The sequence below is a fragment of the Aulonocara sp. 'chitande type north' Nkhata Bay genome, linkage group LG17 (assembly GCF_057382095.1).
Source record: "Aulonocara sp. 'chitande type north' Nkhata Bay isolate Kocher_YH1m ecotype deep benthic linkage group LG17, A_spYH_male_GT1.1, whole genome shotgun sequence".
Lineage (NCBI taxonomy): Eukaryota > Metazoa > Chordata > Actinopteri > Cichliformes > Cichlidae > Aulonocara > Aulonocara sp. 'chitande type north' Nkhata Bay.
The window spans coordinates 38,482,479-38,495,644 of record NC_141360.1 but is presented as its reverse complement, the minus strand read 5'-3'; the positions used below and the strand labels follow the sequence as shown (position 1 = coordinate 38,495,644).

At 34.8% G+C, this 13,166-nt stretch overlaps 1 protein-coding gene across 1 annotated transcript in view; it reads left to right on the top strand.

The window, feature by feature from the left end:
* The window catches only part of sox5 (SRY-box transcription factor 5), a 323,149-nt gene that overhangs the window by 177,256 nt on the left and 132,727 nt on the right, over positions 1–13,166 (top strand). The gene's annotated exons all lie outside the window — the stretch shown is intronic.

Genomic DNA, 13,166 nt, shown 5'->3' with positions numbered 1-13,166 from the left:
CCTCCCTAAATGAGTGTGTAAGTTAACATTTTCATTATTTTATTCCCTTTGACAAGACAAGTATCACTGATATTTACATTTACAACTACATATGTTCCCGTTTTCTGCTCTTCTTTTAAAGTCCTCAGCTATCCTGCTTCTGTGCTGCTTGCCACACATCAAACACTGGCCGGATGACAGGGAGGATCCACTCTGAAGTCACTGGACGTGATGAGGATCATATGGGACTTCATAGTTTCACAGAAACATTGTGCTCTGTGATTACAGGTTTTAAATGGACATAATGACTGCCTCTCTCTGATCAACAGGCTAAAGGATTGTTTTCATTGTTAGTGCTCTGTACAATGTATGCTTATTTAATATTTCATCACAGAGCAAACCTTTATTTATTTAACATTTTTTTATTTTGTTTTAATGTTGAATTAACTGTGGGGATTTTTTTAAGTGGGCACTTGGGATGTCATATGACCAGAAATGTGGTAACTGGAATTCAACAGTATGGAAGAAAAAATCTGCTGAGAACGAAACACATACAAAAACCCCCAAGAAAATTCAAATTCATTCCATGTAATCCAATCTAAAACATTTTAAACTGCTGAACAGCAACACAAACAGTGTTAAAAAACAGTGTTAACAGAATGATTATGATGATTTTGTACCAAAGTTTCAGGTCACATGGCACACCTAGTGTGTAGTGTGGGGTATCAGCTGGTAAGTATAGGTTTTTTCATATTTGTGTCCTTAGAGTTCAGATAGATAAAGACTTGTGTATAATAATTAGTCATAACCACAACTCAAAGTCAGGGACTAACTAAATTTGGGACTTTGTGTCTGAGCCCAGGTTAAAACAATGTGTAAAAAAGCATTTAGTGGCATGGCTGAACAATGCTGTATTGATACTTATTTATCCATGTTCACAAAAAGGACTAATGTGTTTATTTGATTATTTGCATGTGTTAAACTGTGTCACCACCTTAGGCTTTCATTTGAGTTTACTCACAAATCTCTATACAGTTCTCTTTTACCACTGTGTGGACTCTGTTTACATTAAAACATAAAAAAGAATGAGTAATAAAAAGATGTGTAGACAGATCAGAAGATTAAGTAGACCGATAGAAACAGCTGTTCAGCCATGTTCTAAGAAACCAACACAATTTAAAGGTTCAGGATTGTGGTTTTAAAAGTTGAATTTTCATGTATTTCATATGTTGCTCATTATTTTTTATTTAGTTATTTAATTTAGTTATTTTTCTTTATTCTACCAGTCCTTTTCAGAAAGAAGCTGTAAAATATGACTTAAGATTTTTATGTTATTTTCTATGACATACAAAACAAATTGATGTATGTAATACTATTAAACATGATATACACATGTGTATATGTCTGAAAAACATCATGCTGTATATTAAAGTTTGTATTTTCTGCAGAATGTTTGTTCATCTTTTAAGTTCATTTCAATTAGAAGAATATGAACTTTTAATATTCATTCAGAGGTTTTCTGACTCTAAATGTTCTTTTCTCATTTCTTAGGGTTTTCTAATTTACATTTAAAACATTTTCAGCTTTTTTCCAACTTCTGCTTCTGTGTAACCTTCAGCTTTTAGCAGTTCAGCACCTTTGTTTTCAGGTTAAATTCGTTTTTTGTTTTTTTTTTTTAATCTCATTCAATATTTTTAACTCAAAATTCAGCAATTAATTCATTTCAGTGCATACATTCAGATTCAAGCATTCACACTGCAGTTTCTTCAGAAAATGCACTTTCTAGTTATTATTAGTGTGAATGCTTGAAAAGCATTCACAGTATTGTTATTCTAATCTTTATTAGTGTGAATGCTTGAAAAGCATTCACAGTATTGTTATTCGAATCTTTATTATTATTATATTTTATCTATTCCGTACGTTTTTTGTAATCCTACTCCTTCAAAACCGTTCAACTTAGAAAAACCATTCAAACACCGTTAGATTCCTATTCTTTTGGACAACACTGCTTCTATTTTTCTCATTTTTAACATTTATATTTTTAATTTTATTCAACTTTATTCAACAAAAATTTCCCATGTATTTCAATGGGGAGACCCTTCAAATTCTCATTCAATTTACTCATTTTTAAACTCTTACTACTTCCACATACATTGACATAGAGCCACCATTCAAACTTTAAAACGAAGACAAGACATTCAACTATTCAACTTGTATTTATCTTTTCAATATCTATTATACTTTTTCTTCAGTTCCAGTTTAAGTTTCATGATGTTTTTTCAGCCGTTTCAGAGTTTATAATGGGTGTGTATGGGACGGAATGTTGGGGCTAGAGTGAGGCAGCTCAACTGCTAGAGTGAGAGGAGCAAAAAAATTAATCTTAAAATCTTTTTTAAAACTGCTGCTGTGTCCGCAGCGTTTGCTCTACAGGTATGATTTTACCCTCAAAACGTAGCCATCGCTGTCCTCTTTCATCCAATGTGTTTACTATTGTCCTAGGTGTTATGGTTCTTTCGTAAATGTCACCAATGCACAGCCTCCTCCCTCCAACTCTTCCATAGACTCTAATGTTAAAATGGCTCAGAAGGTTGGTTTGAAAATCAGAAGAGCATGGTGTCTTTCCACTGTCACCACGTCCATATAATAAACTCCACAGACATGAAAACTGAGAATTAGGTAGACTAGAAGCTGCTGTCGCTCACGGTGAAAGAATTTTGTCAATACGACTTTTACTTTTCATTTGGGAACGATTTGTTTCGGCCTGACTTTTCTGTTCATTTTAAGCAGCAAAAGTGAGGCGCATGTCTGTGTACGTGTGTATGGAGCCATTGGGTGCGGTCACTATAGCAACCAGGCTCACACCTGCCTGCTTAACGAGCTCTGCCTGCCACTGTGCCAAGATTCATCTTAAGCACTTCTCTTTCAACTGCTGCTGTCTCCACAGTGTTACAGCCATCATTTTACCCTCAAATTGTCGCCATTATTGTTCTCTTTCCAACACCGTATCTTTCAAAGCTCAGGCATTTAAACTTTTTAAACTGTGTGGATCAAAGTGGAGGGATCACATTTGAGTCATTCAGTGATTCAAAGAATATGACCTTTTAATATTCATTCAGATGTTTTCTGACTCTAAATGTTCTTTTCTCATTTCTTAGGTTTTTCTAATTTACAATTAAAACATTTTCAGCTTTTTTCCAACTTCTTCTTCTGTGTAACCTTCAGCTTTTAGCAGTTCAGCACTTTTGTTTTCAGGTTAAATTCGGGGTTTTTTTTTTATCTCATTCAAAATTTTTAACTTAAATTCAGTAATTATTTCATTTCAATGCATACATTCAGATTCAAGCATTCACACTGCAGTTTCTTCAGAAAATGCACTTTCTAGTTATTAGTGTGAATGCTTGAAAAGCATTCACAGTATTGTTCTTCTAATCTTTATTATTATTATTATATTTTATTCTGTATTCCGTACGTTTTTTGTAAGCCTACTCCTTCAAAACCGTTCAACTTAGAAAAACCATTCAAACACCGTTAGATTCCTATTCTTTTGGACAACACTGCTTCTATTTTTCATATTTTTAACATTTATATTTTTAATTTTATTCAACTTTATTCAACAAAAATTTATAATGTATTTCAATGGGGAGACCCTTCAAATCCTCATTCAACTTACTCATTTTTAAACTCTTACTACTTCCACATACATTGACATAGAGCCACCATTCAAACTTTAAAACGAAGACAAGACATTCAACTATTCAACTTGTATTTATCTTTTCAATATCTATTATACTTTTTCTTCAGTTCCAGTTTAAGTTTCATGATGTTTTTTCACCCGTTTCAGAGTTTATAATGGGTGTGTATGGGACGGAATGTTGGGGCTAGAGTGAGGCAGCTCAACTGCTAGAGTGAGAGGAGCAAAAAAATTAATCTTAAAATCTTTTTTAAAACTGCTGCTGTGTCCGCAGCGTTTGCTCTACAGGTATGATTTTACCCTCAAAACGTAGCCATGGCTGTCCTCTTTCATCCAATGTGTTTACTATTGTCCTAGGTGTTATGGTTCTTTCATAAATGTCACCAATGCACAGCCTCCTCCCTCCAACTCTTCCATAGACTCTAATGTTAAAATGGCTCAGAAGGTTCGTTTGAAAATCAGAAGAGCATGGTGTCTTTCCACTGTCACCACGTCCATATAATAAGCTCCACAGGCATGAAAACTGAGAATTAGGTAGACTAGACATTGCTGTCGCTCACGGTGAAAGAATTTTGTCAATACGACTTTTACTTTTCATTTGGGAGCGATTTGTTTCGGCCTGACTTTTCTGTTCATTTTAAGCAGCAAAAGTGAGGCGCATGTCTGTGTACGTGTGTATGGAGCCATTGGGTGCGGTCACTATAGCAACCAGGCTCACACCTGCCTGCTTAACGAGCTCTGCCTGCCACTCTGCCAAGATTCATCTTAAGCACTTCTCTTTCAACTGCTGCTGTGTCCACAGTGTTACAGCCATCATTTTACCCTCAAATTGTCGCCATTATTGTTCTCTTTCCAACATCTTGTCTTTCAAAGCTCAGAGTTGTAAACTTTTTAAACTGTGTGGATCAAAGTGGAGGGATCACATTTTAGTCATTCAGTGATTCAAAGAATATGACCTTTTAATATTCATTCAGATGTTTTCTGACTCTAAATGTTCTTTTCTCATTTCTTAGGGTTTTCTAATTTACATTTAAAACATTTTCAGTTTTTTTCCAACTCCTTCTTCTGTGTAACCTTCAGCTTTTAGCAGTTCAGCACCTTTGTTTTCAGGTTAAATTCGTTTTTTTTTTTTGGTTTTTTTTTTATCTCATTCAATATTTTTAACTCAAAATTCAGCAATTAATTCATTTCAGTGCATACATTCAGATTCAAGCATTCACACTGCAGTTTCTTCAGAAAATGCACTTTCTAGTTATTATTATATTTTATTTTTCCGTACGTTTTTTGTAAGCCTACTCCTTCAAAACCGTTCAACTTAGAAAAACCATTCAAACACCGTTAGATTCCTATTCTTTTGGACAACACTGCTTCTATTTTTCATATTTTTAACATTTATATTTTTAATTTTATTCAACTTTATTCAACAAAAATTTATAATGTATTTCAATGGGGAGACCCTTCAAATCCTCATTCAACTTACTCATTTTTAAACTCTTACTACTTCCACATACATTGACATAGAGCCACCATTCAAACTTTAAAACGAAGACAAGACATTCAACTATTCAACTTGTATTTATCTTTTCAATATCTATTATACTTTTTCTTCAGTTCCAGTTTAAGTTTCATGATGTTTTTTCACCCGTTTCAGAGTTTATAATGGGTGTGTATGGGACGGAATGTTGGGGCTAGAGTGAGAGAGCTCAACTGCTAGAGTGAGAGGAGCAAAAAAATTAATCTTAAAATATTTTTTAAAACTGCTGCTGTGTCCACAGCGTTTGCTCTACAGCCACCATTTTACCCTCAAAACGTAGCCATCGCTGTCCTCTTTCATCCAATGTGTTTACTATTGTCCTAGGTGTTATGGTTCTTTCATAAATGTCACCAATGCACAGCCTCCTCCCTCCAACTCTTCCATAGACTCTAATGTTAAAATGGCTCAGAAGGTTCTTTTGAAAATCAGAAGAGCATGGTGTCTTTCCACTGTCACCACGTCCATACAATAAACTCCACAGGCATGAAAACTGAGAATTCAGTAGACTAGACATTGCTGTCGCTCACGGTGAAAGAATTTTGTCAATACGACTTGTACTTTTCATATGGGAACGATTTGTTTCGGCCTGACTTTTCTGTTCATTTTAAGCAGCAAAAGTGAGGCGCATGTCTGTGTACGTGTGTATGGAGCCCTTGGGTGCGGTCACTATAGCAACCAGGCTCACACCTGCCTGCTTAACGAGCTCTCTCTCTCTCTCTGCCAAGATTCATCTTAAACACTTCTCTTTCAACTGCTGCTGTGTCCACAGTGTTAAAGCCATCATTTTACCCTCAAAACGTCGCCATCGTTGTTCTTTTTCCAACATCTTGTCTTTCAAAGCTCAGAGATGTAAACTTTTTAAACTGTGTGGGTCCAAGTGGAGGGATCACATTTTAGTCATTCAGTGATTCAAAGAATATGACCTTTTAATATTCATTCAGATGTTTTCTGACTCTAAATGTTCTTTTCTCATTTCTTAGGGTTTTCTAATTTACATTTAAAACATTTTCAGTTTTTTTCCAACTCCTTCTTCTGTGTAACCTTCAGCTTTTAGCAGTTCAGCACCTTTGTTTTCAGGTTAAATTCGTGTTTTTTTTTTTGGTTTTTTTTTAATCTCATTCAATATTTTTAACTCAAAATTCAGCAATTAATTCATTTCAGTGCATACATTCAGATTCAAGCATTCACACTGCAGTTTCTTCAGAAAATGCACTTTCTAGTTATTATTATTATTAGTGTGAATGCTTGAAAAGCATTCACAGTATTGTTATTCTAATCTTTATTATTAGTGTGAATGCTTGAAAAGCATTCACAGTATTGTTATTCTAATCTTTATTATTAGTGTGAATGCTTGAAAAGCATTCACAGTATTGTTCTTCTAATCTTTATTAGTGTGAATGCTTGAAAAGCATTCACAGTATTGTTCTTCTAATCTTTATTCTATTTTATTTATTATTATTCTGTATTCCGTACGTTTTTTGTAATCTATCTCCTTCAAAACCGTTCAACTTAGAAAAACCATTCAAACACCGTTAGATTCCTATTCTTTTGGACAACACTGCTTCTATTTTTCTCATTTTTAACATTTATATTTTTTATTTTATTCAACTTTATTTAACAAAAATTTATAATGTATTTCAATGGGGAGACCCTTCAAATTCTCATTCAACTTCCTCCTCTTTAAACTGTATCTACTTCCACATACATTGACATAGAGCCACCATTCAAACTTTAAAACGAAGACAAGACATTCAACTATTCAACTTGTATTTATCTTTTCAATATCTATTATACTTTTTCTTCAGTTCCAGTTTAAGTTTCATGATGTTTTTTCACCCGTTTCAGAGTTTATAATGGGTGTGTATGGGACGGAATGTTGGGGCTAGAGTGAGGCAGCTCAACTGCTAGAGTGAGAGGAGCAAAAAAATTAATCTTAAAATCTTTTTTAAAACTGCTGCTGTGTCCACAGCGTTTGCTCTACAGGTATGATTTTACCCTCAAAACGTAGCCATGGCTGTCCTCTTTCATCCAATGTGTTTACTATTGTCCTAGGTGTTACGGTTCTTTCATAAATGTCACCAATGCACAGCCTCCTCCCTCCAACTCTTCCATAGACTCTAATGTTAAAATGGCTCAGAAGGTTGGTTTGAAAATCAGAAGAGCATGGTGTTTTTACACTGTCACCACGTCCATATAATAAACTCCACAGGCATGAAAACTGAGAATTAGGTAGAGTGGACATTGCTGCCGCTCACGGTGAAAGAATTTCGTCAATACGACCTATACTTTTCATTTGGGAGCGATTTGTTTCGGCCTGACTTTTCTGTTCATTTTAAGCAGCAAAAGTGAGGCGCATGTCTGTGTCCGTGTGTATGGAGCCATTGGGTGCAGTCACTATAGCAACCAGGCTCACACCTGCCTGCTTAACGAGCTCTCTCTGCCACTCTGCCAAGATTCATCTTAAGCACTTCTCTTTCAACTGCTGCTGTGTCCACAGTGTTACAGCCATCATTTTACCCTCAAATTGTCGCCATTATTGTTCTCTTTCCAACATCTTGTCTTTCAAAGCTCAGGCATTTAAACTTTTTAAACTGTGTGGATCAAAGTGGAGGGATCACATTTGAGTCATTCAGTGATTCAAAGAATATGACCTTTTAATATTCTTTCAGATGTTTTCTGACTCTAAATGTTCTTTTCTCATTTCTTAGGTTTTTCTAATTTACAATTAAAACATTTTCAGCTTTTTTCCAACTTCTTCTTCTGTGTAACCTTCAGCTTTTAGCAGTTCAGCACTTTTGTTTTCAGGTTAAATTCGGGTTTTTTTTTTTTATCTCATTCAAAATTTTTAACTTAAATTCAGTAATTATTTCATTTCAATGCATACATTCAGATTCAAGCATTCACACTGCAGTTTCTTCAGAAAATGCACTTTCTAGTTATTATTAGTGTGAATGCTTGAAAAGCATTCACAGTATTGTTCTTCTAATCTTTATTATTATATTTTATTCTGTATTCCGTACGTTTTTTGAAAGCCTACTCCTTCAAAACCGTTCAACTTAGAAAAACCATTCAAACATCGTTAGATTCCTATTATTTTGGACAACATTGCTTCTATTTTTCTCATTTTTAACATTTATATTTTTAATTTTATTCAACTTTATTCAACAAAAATTTCCCATGTATTTCAATGGGGAGACCCTTCAAATTCTCATTCAACTTACTCATTTTTAAACTCTTACTACTTCAACATACGTTGACATAGAGCCACCATTCAAACTTTAAAACGAAGACAAGACATTCAACTATTCAACTTGTATTTATCTTTTCAATATCTATTATACTTTTTCTTCAGTTCCAGTTTAAGTTTCATGATGTTTTTTCACCCGTTTCAGAGTTTATAATGGGTGTGTATGGGACGGAATGTTGGGGCTAGAGTGAGGCAGCTCAACTGCTAGAGTGAGAGGAGCAAAAAAATTAATCTTAAAATATTTTTTAAAACTGCTGCTGTGTCCGCAGCGTTTGCTCTACAGGTATGATTTTACCCTCAAAACGTAGCCATGGCTGTCCTCTTTCATCCAATGTGTTTACTATTGTACTAGGTGTTATGGTTCTTTCATAAATGTCACCAATGCACAGCCTCCTCCCTCCAACTCTTCCATAGACTCTAATGTTAAAATGGCTCAGAAGGTTCGTTTGAAAATCAGAAGAGCATGGTGTCTTTCCACTGTCACCACGTCCATATAATAAACTCCACAGACATGAAAACTGAGAATTCAGTAGACTAGAAGCTGCTGTCGCTCACGGTGAAAGAATTTTGTCAATACGACTTTTACTTTTCATTTGGGAACGATTTGTTTCGGCCTGACTTTTCTGTTCATTTTAAGCAGCAAAAGTGAGGCGCATGTCTGTGTACGTGTGTATGGAGCCATTGGGTGCGGTCACTATAGCAACCAGGCTCACACCTGCCTGCTTAACGAGCTCTGCCTGCCACTGTACCAAGATTCATCTTAAGCACTTCTCTTTCAACTGCTGCTGTGTCCACAGTGTTACAGCCATCATTTTACCCTCAAATTGTCGCCATTATTGTTCTCTTTCCAACACCGTATCTTTCAAAGCTCAGGCATTTAAACTTTTTAAACTGTGTGGATCAAAGTGGAGGGATCACATTTGAGTCATTCAGTGATTCAAAGAATATGACCTTTTAATATTCTTTCAGATGTTTTCTGACTCTAAATGTTCTTTTCTCATTTCTTAGGGTTTTCTAATTTACATTTAAAACATTTTCAGTTTTTTTCCAACTCCTTCTGTGTAACCTTCAGCTTTTAGCAGTTCAGCACCTTTGTTTTCAGGTTAAATTAGGTTTTTTTTGTTTTTTTTTAATCTCATTCAATATTTTTAACTCAAAATTCAGCAATTAATTCATTTCAGTGCATACATTCAGATTCAAGCATTCACACTGCAGTTTCTTCAGAAAATGCACTTTCTAGTTATTATATTTTATTCTGTATTCCGTACGTTTTTTGTAATCCTACTCCTTCAAAACCGTTCAACTTAGAAAAACCATTCAAACACCGTTAGATTCCTATTCTTTTGGACAACACTGCTTCTATTTTTCATATTTTTAACATTTATATTTTTAATTTTATTCAACTTTATTCAACAAAAATTTATAATGTATTTCAATGGGGAGACCCTTCAAATCCTCATTCAACTTACTCATTTTTAAACTCTTACTACTTCCACATACATTGACATAGAGCCACCATTCAAACTTTAAAACGAAGACAAGACATTCAACTATTCAACTTGTATTTATCTTTTCAATATCTATTATACTTTTTCTTCAGTTCTAGTTTAAGTTTCATGATGTTTTTTCACCCGTTTCAGAGTTTATAATGGGTGTGTATGGGACGGAATGTTGGGGCTAGAGTGAGGCAGCTCAACTGCTAGAGTGAGAGGAGCAAAAAAATTAATCTTAAAATATTTTTTAAAACTGCTGCTGTGTCCGCAGCGTTTGCTCTACAGGTATGATTTTACCCTCAAAATGTAGCCATCGCTGTCCTCTTTCATCCAATGTGTTTACTATTGTCCTAGGTGTTATGGTTCTTTCATAAATGTCACCAATGCACAGCCTCCTCCCTCCAACTCTTCCATAGACTCTAATGTTAAAATGGCTCAGAAGGTTCTTTTGAAAATCAGAAGAGCATGGTGTCTTTCCACTGTCACCACGTCCATATAATAAACTCCACAGGCATGAAAACTGAGAATTCAGTAGACTAGACATTGCTGTCGCTCACGGTGAAAGAATTTTGTCAATACGACTTTTACTTTTCATTTGGGAGCGATTTGTTTCGGCCTGACTTTTCTGTTCATTTTAAGCAGCAAAAGTGAGGCGCATGTCTGTGTACGTGTGTATGGAGCCCTTGGGTGCGGTCACTATAGCAACCAGGCTCACACCTGCCTGCTTAACGAGCTCTGCCTGCCACTGTGCCAAGATTCATCTTAAACACTTCTCTTTCAACTGCTGCTGTGTCCACAGTGTTACAGCCATCATTTTACCCTCAAAATGTCGCCATTATTGTTCTCTTTCCAACACAGTGTCTTTCAAAGCTCACACTTTTAAATTTTTTAAACTGTGTGGATCAAAGCGGAGGGATCACATTTTAGTCATTCAGTGATTCAAAGAATATGAACTTTTAATATTCATTCAGATGTTTTCTGACTCTAAATGTTCTTTTCTCATTTCTTAGGTTTTTCTAATTTACAATTAAAACATTTTCAGCTTTTTTCCAACTTCTTCTTCTGTGTAACCTTCAGCTTTTAGCAGTTCAGCACTTTTGTTTTCAGGTTAAATTCGGGTTTTTTTTTTTTTTATCTCATTCAAAATTTTTAACTTAAATTCAGTAATTATTTCATTTCAATGCATACATTCAGATTCAAGCATTCACACTGCAGTTTCTTCAGAAAATGCACTTTCTAGTTATTAGTGTGAATGCTTGAAAAGCATTCACAGTATTGTTGTTGTAATCTTTATTATTATAATATTTTATTATCTATTCCGTACGTTTTTTGAAAGCCTACTCCTTCAAAACCGTTCAACTTAGAAAAACCATTCAAACACCATTAGATTCCTATTCTTTTGGACATGATTGCTTGTATTTTTCTCATTTTTAACATTTATATTTTTAATTTTATTCAACTTTATTCAACAAAAATTTCCCATGTATTTCAATGGGGAGACCCTTCAAATTCTCATTCAACTTACTCATTTTTAAACTCTTACTACTTCAACATACGTTCACATAGAGCCACCATTCAAACTTTAAAACGAAGACAAGACATTCAACTATTCAACTTGTATTTATCTTTTCAATATCTATTATACTTTTTCTTCAGTTCCAGTTTAAGTTTCATGATGTTTTTTCACCCGTTTCAGAGTTTATAATGGGTGTGTATGGGACGGAACGTTGGGGCTAGAGTGAGGCAGCTCAACTGCTAGAGTGAGAGGAGCAAAAAAAATAATCTTAAAATCTTTTTTAAAACTGCTGCTGTGTCTGCAGCGTTTGCTCTACAGGTATGATTTTACCCTCAAAACGTAGCCATGGCTGTCCTCTTTCATCCAATGTGTTTACTATTGTACTAGGTGTTATGGTTCTTTCATAAATGTCACCAATGCACAGCCTCCTCCCTCCAACTCTTCCATAGACTCTAATGTTAAAATGGCTCAGAAGGTTCGTTTGAAAATCAGAAGAGCATGGTGTCTTTCCACTGTCACCACGTCCATATAATAAACTCCACAGACATGAAAACTGAGAATTAGGTAGACTAGACATTGCTGTCGCTCACAGTGAAAGAATTTTGTCAATACGACTTTTACTTTTCATTTGGGAACGATTTGTTTCGGCCTGACTTTTCTGTTCATTTTAAGCAGCAAAAGTGAGGCGCATGTCTGTGTACGTGTGTATGGAGCCATTGGGTGCAGTCACTATAGCAACCAGGCTCACACCTGCCTGCTTAACGAGCTCTGCCTGCCACTCTGCCAAGATTCATCTTAAACACTTCTCTTTCAACTGCTGCTGTGTCCACAGTGTTACAGCCATCATTTTACCCTCAAAACGTCGCCATCGTTGTTCTCTTTCTAACACTGTGTCTTTAAAAGCTCAGACGTTTAAAATTTTTAAATGGTGTGGATCCAAGCGGAGGGATCACATTTTAGTCATTCAGTGATTCAAAGAATATGAACTTTTAATATTCATTCAGATGTTTTCTGACTCTAAATATTCTTTTCTCATTTCTTAGGGTTTTCTAATTTACATTTAAAACATTTTCAGTTTTTTTCCAACTTCTTCTTCTGTGTAACATCCAGCTTTTAGCAGTTCAGCACCTTTGTTTTCAGGTTAAATTCGGGTTTTTTTCGTTTGTTTTTTTATCTCATTCAATATTTTTAACTCAAAATTCAGCAATTAATTCATTTCAGTGCATACATTCAGATTCAAGCATTCACACTGCAGTTTCTTCAGAAAATGCACTTTCTAGTTATTAGTGTGAATGCTTGAAAAGCATTCACAGTATTGTTCTTCTAATCTTTATTAGTGTGAATGCTTGAAAAGCATTCACAGTATTGTTATTCTAATCTTTATTATTAGTGTGAATGCTTGAAAAGCATTCACAGTATTGTTCTTCTAATCTTTATTATTATTATTTTTTCCTATTCCGTACGTTTTTCGCCGACTATCTCCTTCAAAACCGTTCAACTTAGAAAAACCATTCAAACACCATTCGATTCCTCTTCTTTTGGAATGGTGTGCTTCTATTTTTCTCATTTTTAACATTTATATTTTTAATTTTATTCAACTTTATTCAACAAAAATTTCCCATGTATTTCAATGGGGAGACCCTTCAAATTCTCATTCAACTTACTCATTTTTAAACTCTTACTACTTCAACATACGTTCACATAGA